The 25,208-nt window shown below is 43.0% G+C and overlaps 1 non-coding gene across 1 annotated transcript; it reads left to right on the top strand.

The window, feature by feature from the left end:
• Positions 1-13,792: 13,792 nt before the first annotated feature.
• Positions 13,793-13,911, top strand: LOC145399232 (5S ribosomal RNA). Its single transcript, XR_013897252.1, has one exon. It is a non-coding gene; the product is annotated as a 5S ribosomal RNA (ribosomal RNA).
• The last annotated feature ends 11,297 nt before the right edge of the window (positions 13,912-25,208 follow it).

Raw genomic sequence — 25,208 nt, 5'->3', positions numbered from 1 at the left:
TATTCATAACTGGTACTTAGATGAGGTGTCTGAGGAGTATGTGTGGAGTGACACGTATGGATCGGGTGCGAAATGATGAAGTGCGAAGGAGAACTGGAGTTGTTCGGGAGATGGCTGGTAGAGTTAAGCAGAGGGTGTTGAGATGGTTTGGGCATATGGAGAGAATGGATAATGAGCGATTGGTGAAAAAGATAACTAGATCTGATGTGAGAGGTGTAAGGCTGAGAGGAAGACCACGAATAGCATGGATGGACAGTGTGAAGAGAGCGTTGGATGTGAGAGGGATGTCTGTTGAGCAAGGAAGAGTGGCTGTGCGTGACAGAAATAAATGGAGAGAAATTGTGAATGAATAAGTGATGACATAGCCCTGAGGGGATATTCTCCCGCATTTGGTCTGATCAGCTAGTCAGGTCAGGTGCGGGTAAGGGGATGGGTCTGTTATGATGTGGCAGGGGTAAAGCAGTTCTGCTGTCGGGCCCTGCTGCGGATGTCACTGATTGCATTGCGCAGTTGACCCTTGTGCAGTGTGGTGCGGTAATGATCTGTCCGTTCTCCCCTTTGGGGCTAAGATGCGAATGAATGTGTTTGAATGGATGAGTAAATGGGGAGTATGTCGTCCTGTCTCGGCTACCTCCCTTTCCTTAGGGTAAGCAGCCTAGGTATATAGATAGATAGATAGATAGGTACTTAGGTCAGTTCTTTTGTATCAAACTTAAATCCGTTGTGCCAGCCAGGAGTTAACCCCTCCGTGGCCGCCGGCGTTGAATGACTTTTAGCCGATCAATGGCCAAAGGCGTCGTTTGAGCATGGCCTATAAAAAACAGCAAAAATTTTTGGGAAGTGAATGAACATTCTGAACGTCTTCACACTGACCTACACTACACTCCCATACACCTCATCAAGCAGTTCAAAGTCTGCTGCTGCGATGAGTGGATTTTTTATTTTTTCGCTCCTAGCCATGCCTAAACATGCACAACTACACCCAATATCTCAACCCAGGCAGAACATATCATCTTGGTCCTCCCTTGCAAATCACACACAACCACCTGCTTAGGATTATGAAGTAATACTGGCACATACAAACAATACATGATAATAAGTGAAAAATACATTTTTGTCTTGGTATCTTTACCTATTTGCTCAGGTTTGTTGTAATGGTTTGGATCATTTGATGCAGTGCAATTTGTAGAAAACTGTGAAAACCTTCGCGAAGTGAATGAAAATCTGGGACATGAGACTGACCTTGACCTCAACCTCTCACCTATCTATCAGTTCACCACCTGCTGTCATGACGAGTGGATGTACGATTTTTTCGCTCGTGGCCATGCCTAAAAACACATAGTTACACCCATCATCTCGACCCAGACAGAAAATACAATCTTTTCCTCTCTTGCAAAACGCATACAACCACCCTGTTTACGAGACAGCAATATATATTGCAAAAATAACAAGGTAAAATGATAAAGATGAACGTAAAATGACAGAGAATGATGAACATGTTATTACGGAAAAAATATGTTTTCCCCCGTCTGTAAACTAATTTATTTCTGCTTTGTATCTGTATTCGTAATAATTAGACTTCTGAAACTGCATTACGATTCTATTTTTAGCCATGCTCGTGGTGTGGGAGCTCGAAGTTGCGACTCAACCTCCACATTGCTAATCGGATCTGACCCTCCACTTTATTCTCCTGTGGAGTCTAACCTTGGAGGATGTGCAGTTTTCTCATTTAGGACCAAAAATTCAACTCTTTCGCTCCCTTTTCCAAGCATGGGCACAAGGATAATGTAAAAAATAACTCGAAACTACCATAAACATATTTTGTATCAAAAAGGTGCAAAAGAATTCAGAACAATTTTTTTTTCCCACCATTCCTAACAGATTATGTACTGAAATCATTTGATATCATCATATCTCATGCATGCACAACAGTTCAGCACCATTTGTATTGTTTTGGGAGGTAAAAAAAAAAAAATAGCACCACCCGCCCAGCTGCGTTGTGGTACGCCCCTGGGCAGCGGATATCGGTTGCCGATATTTCTGCAACATACGCGCTCCATTGCAAGCAATAAAATGCGTCTAGGAAGCTGGAATTTGCACTGTTAGGTGCATCTGAACTTTCTCTTCAATATGGCAAGAAAAAAAAATCAATTTTCAAAACTTCAAAAAATGGCCCCGGCATCGGCCTGGCGTGCAAGGAAAATTCCGGGCCTTCAGCCACGGACGGGTTAAGCATCAGCAAGAAACTGTCTATTATTATTAACATTAGTTATTGATTGCCAGAGGTGGAGTCACTTTCTCGAGAGGCTAACAGTACTACAAACAGCACTCGTGAGTAATTAGTCTCTGCTGTGTACTGTTGAGAAAGTTTATAAATTCTCGTTCTTAGAGAATTGGCAAAGTAAGCTGGCATAAAGTAAAACTTACTACTTGATTTTCACAAGTCAATCCCTTGTCTCTATTTTCAAGTAACATCCAGCATTTTTAATTCATAAATTAACATCCCCCCGTGACAACATCCTCCAACCTTACCTCAAAACACTACACGAATGGTTCACCACAAACAGGCTCAAAATTGCCCCTGCCAAATCTACAGTGACCCTTCTCACAAACTGGACAGCAGAACACAGTCACATTCCACACCTCACCATAAACAACACTCCCCTACTACACACACACACACACAGCCAAAATCCTTGGTGTAGCATACAATATATCAGTGTCATTTAAGCAACACATCACAAACATTAAAATTATAATAACACCAAGACTCAGTGCCATGAGGTCACTTGCCCATACAACATTTGGGCATACAATGAAACCACCACAGCAGTATACAAACAATATACAGTACTGTATATGTTCAGTGATGAAATATGCAAGCACTGCTTGGGCTCCTGACCTCACTAAAACACACTACAACACTCAACAGACTGTACAGAACAAGGCCCTATAAATAATCAGACTGCACAACTACTACACGCACAGACCACCTACATCAAGAAACCAAAGTCCTCAAAGTCAAGGATCACCTAGACATGAGAGGCACCCAAATTCTCGCTGCAGCCTCCACAAACCCACAACATCCACTGCACTACATGGCAACATATCCACACACACCAAAGAACATCAAAACAACACCCAGAACATGATATCATACACAAATACTGTCATCTCTCCCCCCTCGCCCGCCTCAGACCAGCTTCCAGAAGTAGTAATCACTCTAATATCCGGATGCCCAATAACCGAACATCCCCACTACCCGGACATAATGGTCCTGGAATCAAAAAAAAAAAATTCCCGTCCGTAATTTGAACTTACCGCGCGCGGCGCAGGAGAGCATTGTTGTGGCGCGTCATTCCTCCGACGTCCAATAGAGCACCGCTTTCCGCCTGTCTCTCGCCGCGAGTGCACGCTCGTCGTAATGGCTGCCCACTTGATCACTTTTGTGGTGGTGCCCTACCTGCTGCAGGGCCTCCTGCTGCTCTCGGGCCTCCTCTTAGTGTGTGTGATGATGGCCCCGCCACCTGAGAAAAGGAAGATAGTGGTGTTGACTCTGGAGAAGAAACGGGAGATATTGGAGAAAGTAGATGCGGGGTGGTCTTCTTCCCGCATTCTCCGCGAGTTTAACCTGCCCCGGTCTACTTTGTTCGATATCAAGAGGTCCCGAGACAAACTTATGCAGTACACGGTTGACTTCTCGTCGAGAAGCAAATGCAACGTGGAAAGGAAGGTTATGTTTACCCCCAAGTTTGCAGAAATCGACTGATCCACGTTGATTTGGTATCGACAACAACATGCTGTTGGTGTGATGGCACGTGGAACGGAGCTGAAGGCTGCTGCTGAGAAGTTCACCAGGCTTCACGACGCCCTAGACTTCAAGGCATCCGAGGGTTGGCTCTTCGCGTTCAAGTTGCGGCTTGGCCTTACCAACCGTAAAGCACATGGCAAAGCATTGGACGCTAACGAGGATGGAGTTGACGAGTTTCGGCACAAGGTGAAGGGCTTGATCGACAGGGAGGGCCTAACTCTCGGTCAAGTCTACAACTCTGACGAAACTGGCCTATTCTATCGCTCACTGCCAACGAACACTCTAGCCGAGGAGACGGAGAAGTGTGTACCTGGCTGCAAGCTTTCCAAGGAATGGATATCTGCTTTGTGTTGTGCCAGTGCTAACGGCATGCACCGGCTTAAGCCCGTTGTTGTTGGCCGCGCAAAGCAGCCTTGGTGCCTTCCTGGGGTGATGGATGTCCTTCCTGTCGTCTGGTACCATTCTTTGAAGGCATGGTTCACAGCTGTGATCTTCAAAGACTGGTTTCACCGTCACTTCGTCAAGGAGGTCATCCATTACCAGACGAAGACACTGGGAATCCCGCGCGACCAGGTAAAGGCCCTCCTTCTTCTCGACAATGCACCTACCCACCCATGCGACAAGGATTTGGTTGCTGAAAATGGCTGCATTAGGTGCATGTTTCTGCCACCTAATACGACTGCTCTCATCCAACCAATGGACCAAAGAGTGATCGTGGCAACAAAGCACCTATACCGTCGGAACTTCCTGGACAAGGTGATGGTTGTTCTCGAGGACGAGGACGAGCCCAGGGAGGGATGGGACACATGAGGCAAGCGGACTTTGGAAAACCTTCGCCGCTACAACATCAAGTCTGCACTGTACAACTGGGCTAGTGAATGGAAGGAAGTCCCTGTGAAGACTCTGGAAAATGGTTGGTCTCGTCTGCTTCTCGGAACGGATGTGGAGTACGATTTTCTAGGATTTGACGTGGATGACTTCCATGCATGGCTACGTACGCACGGCGACGATGTAGATGTGGATGATGTTCGTGAGTGGTTGGATGACGACGAGGGCGATCCTGGGTATCAGACGTTGTCTGATATCGAGATCACGTCTTCGGTTGCAGGTGTCAGTACCAAACTTGAAGATTCCGACGCTGAAGGCGACGATGATGCGGACTCCTCTCAGCAGGACACTACTCCAGCCATCCCCAAGCTGAGCGCACTCCGGGAACATCTAGAGTTCGTCCTAGACTACCTGGAACACCCGGACTGCGACAGGGAGATGGGGCCCTTGGGACTCGTGGAGGAAGTGCATGCTTTCAGGCAGCGCATCATCGTCAGAATCGTTGGTCATTGCGTCAATCAACCATTGACAGTTTTTTCAGGCCCGTGACCCCCGCTGTGCCCAGCCCTGGCTCCACTCCGTTGCCTCCCCAAGACAGGCCCTCATGCTCCGAGCCACAGCCCAGCACATCAGCCACGGTGGAGTCACCGCTCGACGTGAGTTTGCGGCTGTCTTCAGAGTCGTCTGCAGTGGGTACGCCATCACCACGACCCAGCAATGCACCCCTAGGTCGCCTGCCAGTGATACTCTCGGACTCTGACAGTGAATAAACAGCAAGAACTTCTCCACTAGACCACACAGGAATTTAGAGTGTTGTGCAGTGAAAAAAAACAGTGTGTTATGTTAAGGATTTAAAGTTGTGAGAGAAAAGACTCGATAGAAACAAAATTTAACGTAAATAGACTTGTTTGTTTTGGCTTTGGAAAATTATATGAATGGGAAAAGTTAAAGTGCAACACTTAGTAAGTTACAATGGAGCATTATTCAGACAAGAGTGCACACTGTGAAGAGAACGAACTTGTGTGTGTTATTGACTAAGTTCAGTGCAAGACTTCAGGAACAGTGTACTGCAAGTGCTTCAGGAAATCGTTCTTACTGTCAAAGTCCGAGAGGAGGCGGTTATTCATCGAGGTGGCCAGGGACTTGCTGTAAGTAGCCAGAATGTTTCATACTGTACTTTTTTCCATACAATAGCCCCTCCCTGTAAAACAATTAACTCTAAGCCCTTGGCCACCTCATTTGGGATACATGGTGTCTGGCAATGAATGAATGAATGAAACTTACCTCATTTCACTCTTTAATGACATTTATTGGTGTGAATAGGGTGTTAGTAGCTATGCATGTGCAGTAGGAATGTGTTTTTCTGAGTTAGGCTAGGTTAGGGTCCATAAGTACTAGAATGTTTATTAATGTATGAACATACTTCTAAACCCTCATTTTATGTTTCTTTTGCATTTATTTCAGTCATTTATGTGCCTTATTGGTGTGATTTGGGTCTTAAATAGGTGCTATGCAGGTCCAGAGGGAGTTGTATAGGTGTTTCTCTGAGTTAGGGTCCATAAGTACAAGTCCATAAGCTGGGGCCCAATATCCAGACAGAACCAATATCCGGACCTACCTATGGCTCTATTACGTCGGATATTGGAGTGATTACTGTATATCCATACTCAAATCACTTGCCGCACCATTCAGTCACTTAAAGACAACACACAGCTGCATGCACGGCCTCCTGACATCCACCCTTCTGAATCCTATCTCCCTCGTGACGACAGGGTCCATCTGGCCAGGCCGAGATGTGGGCACCACCCAGCCCCTTAAGTTACCAGAAGAGGCTGGATGACTCCATCACTGATGCCTGTCCAAAATGTAACACAGCACACCATACTATTAAGCACATTATGGAAGACTGCATGGCACACAATCACCTACTGTATGCCAACTTCATGACATGCACATTATGGAAGACTGCATGGCACACAATCACCTACGCCAACAACACGACATGCACATTATGGAAGACTGCATGGCACACAATCACCTACGCCAACAACACGACATGCACATTATGGAAGACTGCATGGCACACAATCACCTACGCCAACAACACGACATGCACATTATGGAAGACTGCATGGCACACAATCACCTACGCCAACAACACGACATGCACATTATGGAAGACTGCATGGCACACAATCACCTACGCCAACAACACGACATGCACATTATGGAAGACTGCATGGCACACAATCACCTACGCCAACAACACGACATGCACATTATGGAAGACTGCATGGCACACAATCACCTACGCCAACAATATGACATGCAATCCTTGAGAGCCCTGTGGGAAAGCCTGGTCTCGGCCATGGCCTTCCTTAGGGACTTGGGGCTGTTTGACCAGACTGCCTAGGGAACAACTACAGTACTACTACTACTACTGTCCCCCATCCTGGGAGGTGGGGGGGACCCTTGGTGATGACTCATACTGGCAATGGACAAACTTCAGGTGGGTGGCAGAGGTTTTTTAGGTCATTCTAGACTTTGTAGTTGCAGTCACCCTTCCTTACCCCACTGAAGCCATGTTATATCAAGCTTGTTTTGCGATAACCCGTTATGCAATACCGTAGGTCTTCACTTGACACGACATTATCGCATAATGAGGCTACACTGTGCAGCAATGCGTGAGGCATGGGGGGCCACAGGCCAAGTCACAGCGCTGGAGGGTAGCCAATGAGTGGGTCACAGATACACAGGGCACATGTATGTCCTCACTACATGGTGCCCGGTGGGCAGAATGAGAGGGCAATGGTTGGCTTGGCGTGTTGGGTGAGCTGCTCCCGCAATGCACTGTGATTGGCTGGCATGTGTTGTGAGGTCTGCCTGCACACTGACTGTGCCTGGTGTCTGAGCCGGATGATACACACTGTGCACTGAAAAATGCTTAGTACTACTGATTGCTTCCCATTTCTGAGCCAGATATTGTTCTCCCTATGTGTCAAGTGGGGTTGGCGGAGGATTAGTGCCCCTCCCTGTAAAACAATTAACTCTGAGCCCTTGGCCACCCCGTTTGGGATACATGGCGTCTGGCAATGAATGAATGAATATTGCCTAATTTTGCCGGATACTGTTTTAACAGAGCCGAGCAGAATGCGCCAGATATTGTGATGTCAGATAATTGAGATTACTATACCACGTATAGCACGTTTGCTTAATCCACCCTGTACTCATGATGTACGACGCAAGTTGCAACTTCTTTTCACGGTGAGTCCCCACAATGTACGGTCTGTTTCGCAATTGCAAAGTCCGCTGTTTGCACATTTTTCATATTTCGCATGTGATTTTTGGTACGTAGAAGCGTGACACCTTCCTCTACCCGCCACCGGGTGGGTACACTTCCTGATCCCATGTGACCCACACTCACCTATGACTCGGTCACTCACCTGTTAGCAGTGACCCAGGACAGACATGGTGCGCCGAGGTCTCTCTGACGAGGAAATCCAAGCCGTCCTGGATGCCTACCCAGCCAAGGCCTTCACTGATGACAGTGATTCGCCAATCGACGACGATGTCCTCAACAAAGACTACGTGCTAACTGATGAGGAGACAAGCAATAGTGATGAGGAGATACTGTCACCAAGGAAATGGCAGTATGTTACATATCGTCAGGCAGGGGAAGGCCAGGCTAGACCACAAGGACATGCAAGCACCTCTCTCCAACCTGTGCACAAAGGGTCGGACGAGGACGAGGACAGGGAAGGTTGACGTAGTGTTCCCATATGGTTGGGGTCGGAACGGATCTCGCCATGTGGAATGGAAGAGGCAAGGAGGTGTGTAAGGTATGGGCCTGTTGTTTTGTCTGGGTAAGGTGGCAGTGTAGGGGCGGGAGTGAGTGGTGTGGAAAGTGAAAGTGGTGGTGGCAGGCAGGGAGCTCCCGCGCTCCCTCCCCACAGCCCCGTGATGTGGGAAAAGGGATGAAAGGGAAGGGGAATGGGAAAGGAAAAGAGAAAGGAAAAAGGAGCGCAAGTGGGGAAGGGCGCCGCTCTTCACCTCCCCAACCACCCCCACCACCCTCTCCTCCACACCCCAATAATGTGCATATGTATGCACACTCTAATAAGGCCAGTCAATGTGTGATACTGTGTCTTTGCGAGAATATCACGCTCACTATAATACTAAGTCATGTACTGTATATATGTGATAACAATTATAGAAGGCTGGAAAATGCTAATAATATTTGTGAAAAAGTATAATGGAAGTTGAAGAAAACAATGTAATACTGTGTGCTTGTGAGAATATCACACTCATTATACACTCAATCCTTAAGTTACACGTGGTTGAGTAACACGTTTTTGTTCTAACGCGGTCAGCATAATGAGACAAGTCATGTCAACACGCAGAAAAACTCGAGCTCACGCGGGAAGTCAGCTGGCCTGGGGACGAAATTTGAAAGTTGCGGGCTATGACATCACCCTCGAAACTCTGGGTACATTTCCTGGGCGCATATTTCCATTCTGTATGGGTATTTATCTCAGTACCACAGCCAGCCACCTCAGCCAAACAGCCCTAGTGAGATGGGATAGGTTAGGGTAGGTTAGGTTGCTGAAATTTTGCCTGGGAAGCACAGTGGGCATATTTTCGTGAAAAAACTATGGTTAGTTTTGAAATGACTGGGTAAGCGTTGTTCCTGGCTGAGGGTTCCTGGTGGTTTTTATGAATATGCATACAGAATGGAAATATGTTTCCTGGGCAAACTCAAGGCCGAATGGTTTGATGAAATTTATGGGTTTCGGCAATTTCAGGAGACAAAATGAAATGACAATGTATGCTAATCAGAAAAAAAAAAAAAAATCCTCGCGTTCTCGTAAGTTACAGTTCAGTTCCACATTCTTCGTTTGATTTCATGCTTCCCAACACATTTTGGACCAACTGGGCATATGGTTATCAGTCCTTTCTCATGCCTCATCTAGTTCTTACCCACAATTATCATGGAATTTGCAGTTTTAAGGAATGAAATGGAAGGAAAATGTTTGCTAATTAGAGGAAAAGTTACTCTTTCGTCCATGTGTTCTTGTAAGTTAGCGTTCAGTTCCACATTCTTCGTTCGATTTAATGCTTCCCAACACTTCCAACTAACTGAGCATACTGTTATCAATCCTTTCTCGTGCTTCACCTAGTTCCACCCCACACTCATAATGGGTTTCGCAGTTTTAGGGGACGAAATGGAACGAAAATGTTTGCTAATTAGAAAAAAATATTTTCGTCTATATGTTCTTGTTAGTGTTCAGTTCCACATTTTTCGTTCGGTTTCGTGCTTCCCAACACATTTAGGACCGACTGAGCATACGGCTATCAAGTCCTTTCTCGCGTCTCACAGACTACCTCACAGTCATATGGGTTTCGAGTTTTAGGAGACGAAACTGAACGAAAATGTTTGCCAAACACACACACACACATACAAAATACTTCCATCCATGTGCTTGTGTGAGCATTCAGTTTCACATTCTTTGTTCTTCGTCTTCCTGATAGTCTTATGTTTGTCGGATTACTTCTGGGAGGTAAACGTTTCATGCTAATTCTGTTTCCCCCGTTGATTTAAGCTGTGTTCCGCTGTCAACTTGTTTGACACGTCAGGGTTACGGCGAAATTAGGGCCTGTCCTAACCAAAGTGTTTAAATTTGACCTAACCTAGCTTAACTATACCTTATAATTTAACCTAACCTAATGTAGCATCCAGTTGGGAAGTTGGGAGATCAAAATCACCTTTGAGTACATCCAGACAATCATGTTATGGCTTAAGGAACGTGATGATAAAAAGTGGGAAATTTTTCAGCAGGAAAAGGTAATTTACCACCCTGAAAATAGTCAGAAAAATACAGAAAACAAACTGGAAGAATATGAACTGAATTGGTAAGGTTCTTCCACTGCTTTAAGTCAAGTGTACATTTACCAAAAAAAAAAAAAAACAGCATAAAAGAAAGCACCATCATAACGATTTGGAAGGACCGGGAGAAGATCAAGATCGTGTGTAGGAAGTGATGCAATCCTGGCAGCTGTGAAGGTTTATATGTTGTCCTGAAACTGACTGAGAAGCTTATAGGGCGTACTTTACCTCCACCTATACGCACCATCAGGTAAAACACTGAAAGAGATATAACTGTTGTAATTAAAAACATCAGTGGTATTAAAAATGGCATTAACAAAAACAGAAGTTGGACTGGGTCAACACCACCTCCACTGAGTACCCTTTTGTTGATGCGTAGCTCCACGGTATTTTACTCCCGCCCCCCAACCCCAAAGTTGTTGTCAAAGTTTCGCCTTCTCGTATCATGTGGCCTTCGGGAAAGACGTTAGGCTGTATAGTTAGACTAAAATTTACGAGTCTGGCTGTTTTAGGGAACAAAATGGAGCGAAAATGTTTGCAAACCAGAAAAAAGGTACTCTTTCATCCATGTGTTCTCCTGAGTTAGTGTTCCGTTTCACATTCTTCGTTCAGTATTGCTCTTCCCAACACATTACTCTTTGTTCGGTATCGCTCTTCCCAACACATTTCGAACTGACTGAGCAGTTTAGCCATAAGTTTAGTCTATCAGAAATGCGTTGGGAAACGCGATATCAAACGAAAAATGTGAAACTGAATGCTAACTCAAGAGAACAAACAGATGAAAGTAATTTTTTCTTGTTAGCACAAATTTTTGTTCTATTTCGTACTCTAAAACTGCCAGACCTATAAATTTTTGTCTAACCATATGGCCTAAGGTCTCTCCTGAAAGCCACATGATATAAGAGAAGGCGAAACTTTTGCAACAACATTGGGGTTGGGGGATGGGAGGAAAATAACGGGGAGCAACGTATCAACAAAAGGGTACCCAGCCCAACTTATTTTTGTTAATGCTATTTTTTTAATACCATTGATGTTTTTAATTACAACACTTATATGTCTTTCATTGTTTTACCTGATGGTGGATGCAAGTGGGGATAATTTACGTGGGGTTAGGTGGTAAGAAGGGGTAAATGTGAGAGTTTTGGAAAGTTGCCAGAACACATTGTACCATTATACATGTAAACATATTGTCTGAGTGACGCGGATTTGGGTACCATGGTCCTTGTCCAGTCCCTATTGCCCGCGGTACTCAAGGTTTGAGTGTAATACTAAGTCATGTATATATGTGATAACAATTAGAGAAGGTTGGAAAATGCTAATAATATTTGTGGAAAAGTATAATGGAAGTTGAAGAATACAATGTAATAATCTGTGCTTGCGAGAATATCACGCTCAGTATAATAGTAAGGCACGTCAATATGCGATAATATTACACTCATATAATAGTATGGTCTGTCAGTAAGTAATAACAGTTATAGAAGTTGAAAATTGGTATATTCTTTGTGGAAAGCTATACTCTAAGTTGAAAATAAAAATGTAATACTCTGAGCTTGTGAGAATATCACGCTTAGTATAATAGTAAGGCATGTCAATGTGCGATAATATTATGCTCACTATAATAGTAAGGCCTGTCAGCATGTGATAACTTTTTAAGGCCTGTCAGTATGTGATAACTGTTACAGAAAGTTGAAAATGGTATAATGATTGTACAAAAGTATAATGTAAGTTAAGAAATAGAATGTAAGTTGAAACAACAGCCTCAGGCAATCAGTTGTGCAAGAAATCAACGATTTTCAGAGTTCCACTAGTGACCCTACGCTTATATCGCCTATATTTTTGTTTGAAAACCAATATATTCTTGAAGTACATGTAAATTTTGACCAAATAAATGTATATTTATGTATATTGGGTGGTTTAGAATAGTTACCCCACCATAGAAAACGCGGCAGCTGCAACGTGCCTCCACAGAGTATGAGACCCAGGAGCGCGAAGGCTTACCTGTCCTGACCACTTATAAGCACAGGTAAGCACTTTCTTGGTGATTTTCCATTGTTTCTCACCAAAAGTGGAGGTTTAAGAAATAAAAAAAAAAATCAATCAAAGGTTTGTCAGGTTTTGGGGGTGGATTTGGTAATAAATTGGTCGGTACGGGGCGGGTTAATTTGGCATTTACTGGAATTATGTCTTTTCAGACTTTTTGGCCATGATGTTGGCTGAACTCATGCGTGTGCTCGCGGCTCCAACTTTGTCTTTGCTGTTATTGTGATTACTTCTCCATTACTGGATAAACTAGACACAGTTGCATCCAAGACATGACCAGTGGCACTATCACTTAGCCCTTTCCTAGTGCAGTAGGTACCCACAGTACGCAAGTATGTGGGCAGCAGAGGTCGCTTACAAGGAATTCACTTACTCAGAATACATAAACTTATGGGAAAAATTACATATGGGCGGCACCCCCCTTCATCGGTAACCCTTGAGACTCCTTTCAGACCTAAATATTGTACTGTACAGGGAAACTAAGGCATATTACCTAAGTTAAAGTAAACCAACAAGATTATGACTTTACTAGGTCAACAAGGATAAGGCTTAACTAAACCAACAAGAATATGGCTGCTCCCCTTAACCCAAGAGGACAACAGGTGAATTGTCTCCTGCACCACTCGATTGCGGGACAGTTTGGCATCAAGTCAATTCACCGTCACAACAATATCAAGACAATTCGCCGTCATTAATGAAGACAGCTATGGGTGACGCTAGAATAATTCAAAGGTGACTACAGCGAGGAAGAAACAAGTTAATTAAACCACCAGTGATGGAGAGTGGAGACTTGTCTGTGGGCCGCTTCCTGGGGAGGATCGGGAGGATGGTGTGATGTCTGAGGTGTCGGAAGTAGACTTTGGGGGGTTTATGAATGGAGTGAGTGCATTGGCTGGTGGAGGTGTCGAAGGTGCTGTGATGAGAGTGGTGAGGGGGGTGGTGTGTCGAGTGGTGCAGGGGACAGTTCGCTGTCAGGTCAATTTGCCGTCGGACAATTCCCCGTCAAAACATGGACCATTTCCCGTCAGGACAATTCACACCCTGGACAATGCCTCGTCATTCTATAAACACAGTATACTTCTATCTATCTATCTATCTATCTATTGCCAGACACCATAATCCCGTAAGAGGTGGCCACTGACTTTGAGTTATTATTAATTAATCAGTACTTTAATAACCATCAAAGTCTGTGTTAATAGCATAGGCTTTGGATATTATTTATTAGTTGCACCAACGGCCATGCCACGTTGAGTACACCGCTTCCCGTCCGATCAGCGAAGTTAAGCAACGTTGGGTCTGGTTAGTACTTGGATGGGTGACCGCCTGGGAACACCAGATGCTGTTGGCATCCCTACGTGACAAGTGGGGTTGGTGGAGGAATAGTGCCCCTCCCTGTAAAACAATTAACTCTAAGCCCTTGGTCACCCCGTTTGGGATACATGGCGTCTGGCAATGAATGAAAAATGAATGTCTTTTCAGACAAACAGGAGGGGTGATTACGGACAGGAGTAAAAACCTGTAAAAGTTATTGTTTTTTCCCCAGAAATGAGGCTTATGTGAATAAATGCATCACCCTTTTACCCTGTATTTCATTTTTTTTTTTTTTTTAATGCGAGGAAGAAGGAACCAAAGGCCATGAGCCCGCAGTAACAGTTCCCTCCAAGAGAAAAACACAGTACAATAGAGAGCCAAATTCAAGATCCGATCATTTTGAGATGCCTGGACACACTGCGTTTGAAAGACTGGAGATCATAGGCAGCAGGAAATACAGACAGAGGGAGACAGTTCCAGAGCTGACCTGTTGCATAAATGAAAGACTGGTACAGTCATAGCTCCAGGTAGTGCATGAACTCTACAGGAGGGCCGCCATCCTATGAAAACTCACAATGCCACGAAATATAATAATAGGGTAGGAGTGGCTAGGCGCAGTGGTAGAGCTGGTTATAATCTAGAGGTCCAAGTCCAATTTACAGAGAGCTGTTGATGCTGTCAGATATGGTGACCTCAGGGTAAGACAAGCAGCTTTCCAGTATGGCTTCTCCAAAAGCACACTTCATGATGCTGTTAAAGGGAAACATCTCAAGCAATCTGGGGTACAAACAGTGTTAAGTGAAGAAGAACATAACACTGTATTGTGAAGCATTTGCTAACTCTTTTTCAGTGGGGGTTCCCATTAGATACAATGGAGCTGCGTTTACTGATTAAAATGTACCTGGATAGACATGGTGTAACGGTGAAATGATTTAAGAATAATCTCCCTGGACCTGATTGGGCATAAGGCTTCTTGAAACGCTACAAACATGAACTCAGTCGTCGTATATCTCAGAACATTAAAGTGGCCAGAGCAAAAATTACTCCCAGTGTCATTAGGTCATAATTAGCAATATGGAAAAAAACCTTGAAAATGTGTCTCCATATAACATCATAAACTACTATGATGAGACCAATCTGTCAGATGATCCAGGCCGGAAAAAAGTGATCGTTCGTAGAGGTTGCAAATATCCAGAAAGAGTAATGAACTCCACCAAGTCATCCACCTCCCAAATGTTTGCATGCACAGCATCTGGTAAATTAATGCCTCCCTACGTAGTTTATAAAGCCAAACATATGTACGACTCGTGGACTGAGGGAGGTTTTTCAAATACAAGACATAACCATACAGACAGCGGGTGGTTTGATGGGTCAACATTTGAGGACTGGTTCTTCAGAATCATTCTCCCTTCTGCCATATCTAAAGATGGACACAAGGTAATTACTGGGAATAATCTTTCCAGCCATGTACATTTGGCAGTGGTGAAAGCTTGTGAGGAGAACAATATACCCTTCGTGTTTGTGCCTCCAAATGCAACACACCTCATTCAACCATTGGATGTGTCTGTATTTGGCCCAATGAAAAGCCACTGGCGAGCTGTATTGACTGACTTCAAAGCAACCTCTCTGGGTAGGAAAAATGCTGCTCTTCCAAAATCAGAGTTCCCTAAACTTCTGGCTAAACTTATTAAAAAAAAAAAAAAAAAAAAAAAAAAAAAACTACAGAAGAACATACAGAGTGGATTCAGGAAGTGTGGTATACATCCTTTGAATGCAGAGGAAGTGGTATCTCAACTCCCATAAGTAGACAGGCAATCTGAGACTGCTCAAGCTCCAAGCACAAATGAGTCTCAAGATCCTGGAGATCGCCTAACACCATCTGAAAGCCATTCCCACGGCAGTGCCAACATCAGTGAGAGTACAAGTGCCAGTGCTGAAAATGTATGTTCATCTCTTGATACGTCCTTGATCAACATGCTTGCAACATTCAGATATGGCTCATCTAGGCTACTTCCAAACCCACCCGTGGCCGGAGGAAGTTGGCAGTTCACTCAGGGAGAAGCGTAAAATGTAAAAGTTTTAGTGGCCATTTTATCTCCAGTGACAGAAGTGACAGTTATGACGTGGATGATCCAATTCCTACATTTGAACCAGAATATGAATGTCAACTTTCAAGTTCAGGGAACATCAAACAGAAAAGAAAGCTGTCCCCCATTAGACTCCCTGTAAGATGAGTAGCCCCGAGAATTCAGCAATCCTCTGCGACACACGGGGTGACACAAGAGGTGGATGAGATGGATATAACAAGAGCAACGACAACAGAAGAGACTTCTACTGAATGAGAAGCAGATAATGAAGTACTAGAAGATGATAGAGAGAGTAAGAATGACCCACTAGAAAAAGAGACAGAATGCATGTGAAACTACAGAAGACAGAAGAAAGTTCAGCATCATGATAGACTACTGGAAAAGAAGAGGTACCAGTAAATTATCCTAAATTACATGACTGGGTGATAGTCCAGGTGTATAATGAACAAAGAAAATGTTATTACTGTACATGGCAGTGATCATGCAAGTGACACCAACTCTGAAAGTTAGTTTTCTAAAACATGTCCAAGGAACATCCAATGCTTCTGTGAATTCCAATGTTCCAGGTGATGAAAGCTGTGAGATTGATACAGATGATATAGTAATGTTTGCAGATGAGCCAGAACTTGATTTGAGGGAAAGAATGATTTTTGGAGTGAATGTAAATTGCTGGCCTAAGTAGGATGATACAAAAGAGCTAGGATTGCACATCTCATTAATGTAAGAGAATTGTCTGTGATAGTCTGTTCCTATGTTTATTTTAAATGCTTTAAAGTGCTTACAACTCATGGTACCTGCATAGTTGCAATTATTTCTGTTTTGTAAAACTGCTAAAACGTAGTGCCAACAAAATGGTTGTAAATCATTTACAGGTAGCTATGGTATGCCAAAGAGAATACCTAGGCTAAATATTGTTAAGAAGCGAGATTTGCCAGTTAGGTAGTTGAGGAGCATCTCGATGTTTCTCGAAGTTTACCCTAGGTTTCGGTACGAGTCAGAGTTGCCAGTTTGCCTGCTGTTTGTGAGTGGAGTTATTTCATAAGTTATGCATTAATTTTTATGCTTTTTTTCTCAATAATGTTTAATTTATGTGACTGTTTGTTAAATTATGTAACTGAAATTACGTTTGTATGGTAAATAAATTACAGTGCTATGTAATGTAAGAAATCTCTTGCATGTTTTGGTTGTCTCTGAATTAGTAACTGTTAACTGTTGCACCATCAAGTTTGAGCTAGAAGTTTCTTGAATAATGCAAGCTTATATAAGGATGGAGAAGAAGGTAGTTCAAGCTCAGTTGGTTTTCAGGTCAGTTTGAGTGTTGTTCTGTGTCAGTGCAGTGCTTGTGGAAATAGTGAAGTGTTGTTGGCGAACATTAAGTGTCAATGCAGTGCAATTTGTATTTTTGGCACTTGTGAAAAAAGTGAAGTGTTGTCAAGCATCATGTGTAACTGCAGTTATTAAAGTTTGTATAGCTCCAGTGTCCGTGAGAACAGTGAGGTGAAGTTGGGAAGCATTAAGTGGAATTATTTGGAAAATAAAGACAGTGAACTTTAAGAAGCCAGTGTTCATTTACAATGCCTCAGCTGATCTTGTCTACTGTACACCTAAAGGCTGACCATAGGAAGAACAACTCAATGGGCAACATCCTTCCTATACAGTGGGGCACCAATTTTCGCGCCTAATTGGGTCCAAAAATAATGCGCGAAAGTGGAATTAGCGAAAGTTGGGGGATTGTCTTTATGGCAAAAAGGCTAATTGGTTCCCGGTTATCCTAAAGTAACATCAGATTTTCATTTTCACTTGCAATACAGTACATCAAATCACTATTGTACATTGCATTGTGAGATACAAACAATAAAAACTGTACAGTACACATTATATGAGGAGAAACATACCACAGAGACCAGGTTGAGGTTTCTTCACTCCAACACGATACTCTCTTTTAGCCTTGGCCTTTCCTCCCGACTTTGAATGTCCCGGCCACTTTTTATCACCACCACTGCCTCCCGGACCTCCCCCCACACCACCAGGCTCTCCCCCCACACCACCAGGCCCTTTCCCCACACTACCAGGTATAGTAGAGGCCATTGAACCGTGAGAATCCAACACAATGGAGCTAGCACGCTCATACACAATGGCGGGAATGGGTGGACAGAGTGTTGACATGACGTCATTCAAGATGGCGGTGGGTTGCGGGCGGGCGGTGCAGGAAATTCAAAGTTCAGTATATTGTCCCAAACCCAAAATTTGTGCGCGAAAATCTATTTTTTTCAAGCGAAAGTGGAAGTTAGGGAATATTTGGTGCATGCCGCGAAAGTGGATTCCGCGAATCCTGCTGTAGCGAAAGTTGGTGCACTACTGTACTGAACTAAAGCTGTTGGAGCCCATGGCAGTGTGGGGTGGGGACATAATATTATATTTCTCCAAGTTTGTATTAGGGTAAATACTCATAATGAACATTTAAGTTAGTTGGTTCATAACACTTTATTTTGTATTGTTGTACTGTATACTGTACTGGTACCACAGTATATACAAGGGATCTTTCATACGTATTGCTGGCCTAAGTAGGTTAATAATATTGTACTGTACTTAAGTCTGCACATCTCATTAATGTAACAGAACTGTCTGTAATAATCAAAGTTCCTGTGTTTATTCACAGTGCCTTAGAGTGCCTTCAACTTACGGTACCTGCATAGTCATACAGTTATCCCTCCAATAACCAATGTAACAGAGCCAAAGGCATGTCCGAAAATTAGGTTTGTCCAGGAATTGGGAAAATGCCTCCTTGACAGGTACCATACTTATGGACCCTAACCCAGCTTCACTTGAAAAACCACCTATATAGCTCCCTACTGGACATGCACAAACAAGAGACAGAATGCATGTAATAAATGAAAAGGAACCAAAGAATGAGGAATTAGAAATATGGAAAATATTTAGCAGTGTACAGGGTACTTACAACATGTCCTTGGCAGTTACAAAGATTAACTCGCCACCTCTAACATTCTGGCAGTGGTGAAAATGCTCTTGGAACATGTACAGTAATCCAGTGTTGTGCTGCACTTTATCCTTTGCACTGTGAATTATAACTGTTTAACACTGCACATTCTGTTCTTACTTATGCCACGCCAGTTTGCACTCAGCACTTAATCCTTTGCACTCTGAATTCTAATTTCTTAACACTGCACACTAAATTCCCATGTGGTCTAGTGGCAAGGCACTGCAGTTTATTCACAAAAACAAGCACATGCTGCAGCCATTGCGATGAGTGCCTAGTCACAACGGTAGTTAGGCATGAACTGGGGAGGGAAGGAAGCAGGGGGCTGGTCTCCTATGCGTGAAAACACAGCTGCTCGGCATCGCACGCCAACTTCAAAGTATGGTTGATAAAAATGTTGGATTATTTTATTATTATTGTCTTTTTTTACATTTTTGTGCCATTTTGGGGTTCCGAAGGCCCAGGCCCAAAATGTCCGGAAATTGGAGTGTCCAGGAATAGACGTGTTGCCGATTCTGGGCAAACATGGCCAGTACACTCCAGAATGTACCGACAAGCTTACGGTATATGTATCTTTTAATTTAATTTATCATTTGCACTGATCAAGACGTGATAACTTTAATTCTTTGCGGCTGGAGGGAAGTAGCCGCCATGTTGGTGATGATGTCAGTATTCATACTGCAGACGATGCTCCAATCGATCACACAATATTTTACCAGTAACAGAGATATTAGTTGTACCTACATGGTCACCGTAGATCCAAACTACCCCCTTCAGGTATGTTGTGAAGGAATACTTTCATGGTGTAAATGGGTGGTACCTGTTAGGTAAGTAAACTGTGGTGAAATCGACCAGAAGTTGCTTATAGTTACACCATTCCCGAGGGTGCTTGTATCTCATGAGGTGGAAAGTGTTAAATGTATGCCATACAGTATCAGTTGTATGACTTTATATTGGTGTTATGCTCATGAATATTTAATATTTGACCTCTTCATTATTAATTTTGTGAAAGAACAGTTTCAGTGAGTGACTCTGATTGTAAAGTACCTTCAGGAGAGTGCAACGAAATACTGAATCAGCGGTCATTCACTGAATCAACACAGAATCAGCACTTTTAATTGGCAAGTGTTATAGATTTTATCATCATATAGATTCATACTCATCTAATTATCTGCAATCCGGTCAAATTTTTGTATGTAATTTTACTTAAAAAAAAAAAAAAATCCGGATTCATAGCGAAAACGTCCTAAAATTAGCGGAAGTGTTTCTCCTTTAGCTCAACAGCTTGCCTTGGGAGACTTCTGCTTTGTATAAATATTAATTTAACACTCAAATGCATTTACTTGGACTTTAATCAATATTTGTGCAAAATAGAAGTCTGTCAAGGAGTGTTGCCGATCCAAGGTAGAATACCTGCTAACTTTAGCACATTTTCGCTTTGAATTCTAATATTCTATTAACAGTTAACCCTCTCATGCACAATAAGTTTCAGTAAGTTTTCAGATGAACGATTTTTTTCTGTGAGGCCGCCCAGTCCGGCTGCCCGCGCGCAGCAAATAACACGTATTCTCTCCTTATTTTCACCACCCAAACATCAATATACTGCCATGAAACCTATGTCATCTTATTCGTCGATGTTTGTTCTAGCTGATAAGCACCACAAAAAAACAGGAAAACACAAATAAAACAACATTAGGCGGCCATGAATAAACATTTCGCTACGTCACGTTCACTTCCCAACATCACCATTCGAATGTTTTCCATCATACAGGAAAATGTTATTAGAAGTTTTGATAGAGAATTTCATCAGCTTTCTAAAGAGACAAATCCGGTTGTGATAAGATCTGTAGTTTTCAAAAAAATAACCAAAAATTGAAAGCCATTTTTGAAAAAAATTCAAGGAGCTCTAATTCTGAACTTTTCTCACACGTTATGTTTTTATTGCATAACATTATGCAGAATTTCACGAGCTTTCTAATGACCTAAAAATGGTTTTGATATGCCTCATAGTTTTCGAGTAAATTGCCAAAAACGACTGGGAACTCACGTCCGTACGTCACTTTCGTGATGTGCGCACAGCATACACAATTATCCCGCCTACGTAAGAACAAATTCTTATCATAGATATTACATTGTTATGTCTTGTACATACGTAGAATTTACTGCTCTTTATCATGGTTCTTACAGAAAATCGATACGTCCAATAGTTTTCGAGTAATTGGCCGACAAAGTGAGATTAGGCCTACTCCTCTGAGGGCTTTCAACTTTATCAAAACAGTCTGTTCCCCCAACTTTTCCAACAGAAAATGCTCCCAAAGGCTTATATTCTGCAAATGAACATACGTAGAATTTACTGCTCTTTATCATGGTTCTTACGGGAAATCGATACGTCCAATAGTTTTGGAGTAATTGGACGACAAAAGTAGAATACTCCTCCTCACCCGCACGCGAGAAAAAAAAAAACATTCTTTTCCTGCCTCACCCACGGCTACACATTTTCGCTCATTACGTTTTATTATTTTCTTTTTTTACTCAAAGTATACACGTAAAATATCACAAGGTTTTTGATAGTGCTGTCAGAAACTCAACATGACCACTAGTCTTTTTGCTAGGTTCTGATACTGAAGCTGAACTTTCTGCCATCTCATATGTGTGTATGTAAAAAACATTACTTATCTGTGTAAAAAATACTGAACTAAAGAAATAGGTCAATATACGAATCAACAAAATACGGATAACTCACCTCCTCCAGAGGTGTTGAGATGCTGGCAGTAGCTTGAAGATGAGGAGTTATGTAGCGTGTGTGTGTGTGTGTGTGTGTGTGTGTGTGTGGCGTATTTTCTTCTCTCCTTGCGATACATTTGCCTAAAACACATGCGATGCACACAATAGATTTCTCCACGAACATGTGCTGCACGACATACGTATGTATATGTGGCTGTGGCATATTTCTTGTCTCTGACACTTGCCCTATGTTTTAGCTAAGTCAGTCAATGCATGAAATATTTCTTTGTGAACACTCACTGCACTATTTTATATGTATATTTCACACTAAACTATACGCAATATAAAACACTATCACATGATTCCATCCCAACCTCATCTATTATTCCGGACTCTAAGGCGTACGTGACTGCCTGTTTCCTTAGCGACTGTTGCATATCTCTATGGCATGCATAATGCCTGCTATGGTAGGTCAGTTATTTCACCAATCCAGGCACTATATGTTTCACAAATATAAGTATTGGCTTCACTATAAAAAGGTAAAATACTCACATCATTTATGGGCAGGGTGAAGCAGAGTGGAAACCCTGTTATAACAAACCACACTCCTGCCTGTAGGATTAACGGCTGATAATGGCCCCAGTGATTTACAGACAATACAGTATATCTATGTTCCATAGACACAATCACTTCACTTTATAGTCAAAAACACTGTACAATCACAATATTTCAATAATGGTTTCTGCCACGGGTGAGAGGGGGGAAATGACGGGTTTAAAGGGACGCTGACAGCTGCGCTACTCTCCTACCCGGCTGGTCGTGAGATACTGAGATACTTCTGCTGAGCATTGTCTCATCACAGCAGTCACAGTGTTGCCAAATGCTATCTATCTATTCTATCTATCTATTGCCAGACGCCTCAATCCCATTTAGGGTGGCCACAAACAAATCGTCTCCACGTCGTCCTGTCCCCCGCCATTTCACTGCCCTGCTCACAACTCACACCCCCCTCTCTCATATACCTCTCCACCCCATCCCTCCATCTCATCCTTGGCCTCCCCCTCCCTCTTCCCCCCTCCACCTCACTCACATACACTCTCTTCATCAGTCTTTCACCCTCCATCCTCTCCACATGGCCAAACCACCTCAGTGTGTTCCTCATAACACTTCCTATCACATCCACATCCACACCACAACGCTCCTTTATATCCTCATTCGTCAGCCTGTCTCTCCATGTGACTCCACAGGCTCCTCTTAAATAACTCATTTCCACTGCTCTCACTCTTGACTTGTGTCCTTCCAACAACGTCCAAGCTTCACTTCCATACGTCAGAGTTGGTATCACAATAGTGTCATGTAGTAACTTTTTCACTTCCATGCTCACTTCCCTGTTTCTTATCACTGCTTTCAAGGAACCAGCAACCTTTCTTCCCTGCTGTACCCTTTCAAGCACTTCACCCTCCAAACCTCCATCCTTACTCATCACACTACCCAAGTACTTAAACGTACTCACATTTTCCAATTCCTCACCATCCAACCTCACTGTACATTCACTGACTTCACCTCTCTCAAAGACCATCACTTTACTCTTCCCTACATTCACCTTTAGATTCCGTTTCTTGCACACTCTCCCAAACTCATCCACCAAGCCTTGCAGCTCCCCTTCGTCTTCACTCAACAACACAGTATCATCTGCAAACAACAGTACAGGAAGTTTCCAAACACTATCCTCTCTCACCAGGGCCACTCCAACATCCACTACCCTACCTTGTACCTCTTTTATTACCCCATCCATGAACAGATTGAACAACCATGGAGACATGACACATCCCAGTTTCAACCCAACCTCCAAAGAGAAAAATTCACTTAGTTCACCATCCACAAGCACTGTAGCCTTAGCACCATCATACATACTCTTCACAGCATTCAACAACTTTCCATCTACTCCATATATTCTTAATACTTTCCACAATCCTTGTCTATCCACCCTGTCATATGCTTTCTCCAAATCCATGAAAGCCGCATACAACTTCTTTCCCTTCTCTAGAAACTTTTCCACTAAAGATCTAGGAATGAATATCTGATCTACACAACCTCTTCCCTTCCTAAAGCCTTCCTGTTCTTCTCCAACTAATTCCTCTGTTAACGCCAAATGCTTACCTTGGAAAAGAGACGCACACACTGGAACTCACCAAAATTTGATGCAAATCGGCCGAAAAATGTTCTTTTGACGGCGTTTTTTCTGCTTAGGAACACAATTTGCGTGACTGCGCTTCTTTGTAACAAACTACATGGAATGCGAATCGCGTGACTGTGCTTGAGATGGTTAAATTAAGCATACTTTTTTGACCGAATTTCAGATAATTAGTATGTATGACGCTCTATGGTGATGAATATAATATTTTCACAACAGTAAAGACTGCAATCCAGCACTAGGAACTTCCGACAAGCAGCCTGCAACACTGCTTTTGTTTACTGTTACTGGATGGTACAAAGAGGAATAATTTCCCTAGTGTGCTTTTGACAGTGCACTTACACATTGAAATGAAACATTAGCAATTATTCCTCTTGTCGTTGGGCATTCTTGCAGGCTAACCGTAAACAGAGTAGACTAGGCTGCCTTAGTGTGAGTAGTGACGTCACGACCAGTCAGAGGCCGTTTCAGAGCCACGTGATTTTTCACCTGCTTTATCTGTTATTTTTTCATGTTTCTGCACATTTTTTTTTTGAGATAATGGTTGACAGTTATTTTCTGTGTATTTTTTACCCATACAAGTATCTTCCTTCAAAAAAATTTTGACCGGAAACTCATCTATTGGGAGTCAGGTTATTACAGGGATTACTTTTGTACCCCCTCAAAATAATGGCAATGATTTTTTCCAAATTGCCAGGTGTTCGAACAAGCCCCTCACATGTCTGGCAAGGATGTATGGTTGAAGATTATCAATTTACAGCCTATTTCAATGGTCGTCTGGATTCCCCCTCCATATGTCCGAACAACCCCCACCCACCTGTGTTTAAGTTCAGACACTCATTAAAATATTTCTATCTATCTATTGCCAGACGCCACACTACCGCAAGGGGTGGCCATTTGACTTTGAGTTATTTGTTTTACGGGGAGGGGCACTAACCCTCCACCAACCCACTTGTTGACACGTAGGGAGAGAAAATATTTCCCTACCAAAATAATGATCTCCAGTTTTTGAGGGGTGTTATGATTTAATAGTCACATGATTCAGCTACCTTCTGGATACTTAACATCTGCCATAAACCAGAAAGAAAGAGGAGGTTAAAAAAAAAAAAAAAAAAAAAAGTGTCTGAACTCATCCCGACCGACAATATGGTACATTTTCTAGTAATTTCTGGGTTCTTCAGTTGGGCCTCACCTGTACAAACACCTAATTTTCTGACACTACTGTCAGACATCTATATTAAAGTTTCATTCATTCATTCATTGCCAGACGCCATGTATCCCAAACAGGGTGGCCAAGGGCTTAGAGTTAATTGTTTTACAGGGAGGGGCAC

The sequence above is a fragment of the Coenobita brevimanus genome, chromosome 5, assembly GCF_032717465.1.
Source record: "Coenobita brevimanus isolate Jiangsu-jjx chromosome 5, ASM3271746v2, whole genome shotgun sequence".
Taxonomy (NCBI): Eukaryota; Metazoa; Arthropoda; class Malacostraca; order Decapoda; family Coenobitidae; genus Coenobita; species Coenobita brevimanus.
This window is presented reverse-complemented; position numbering and strand designations above follow the sequence as displayed.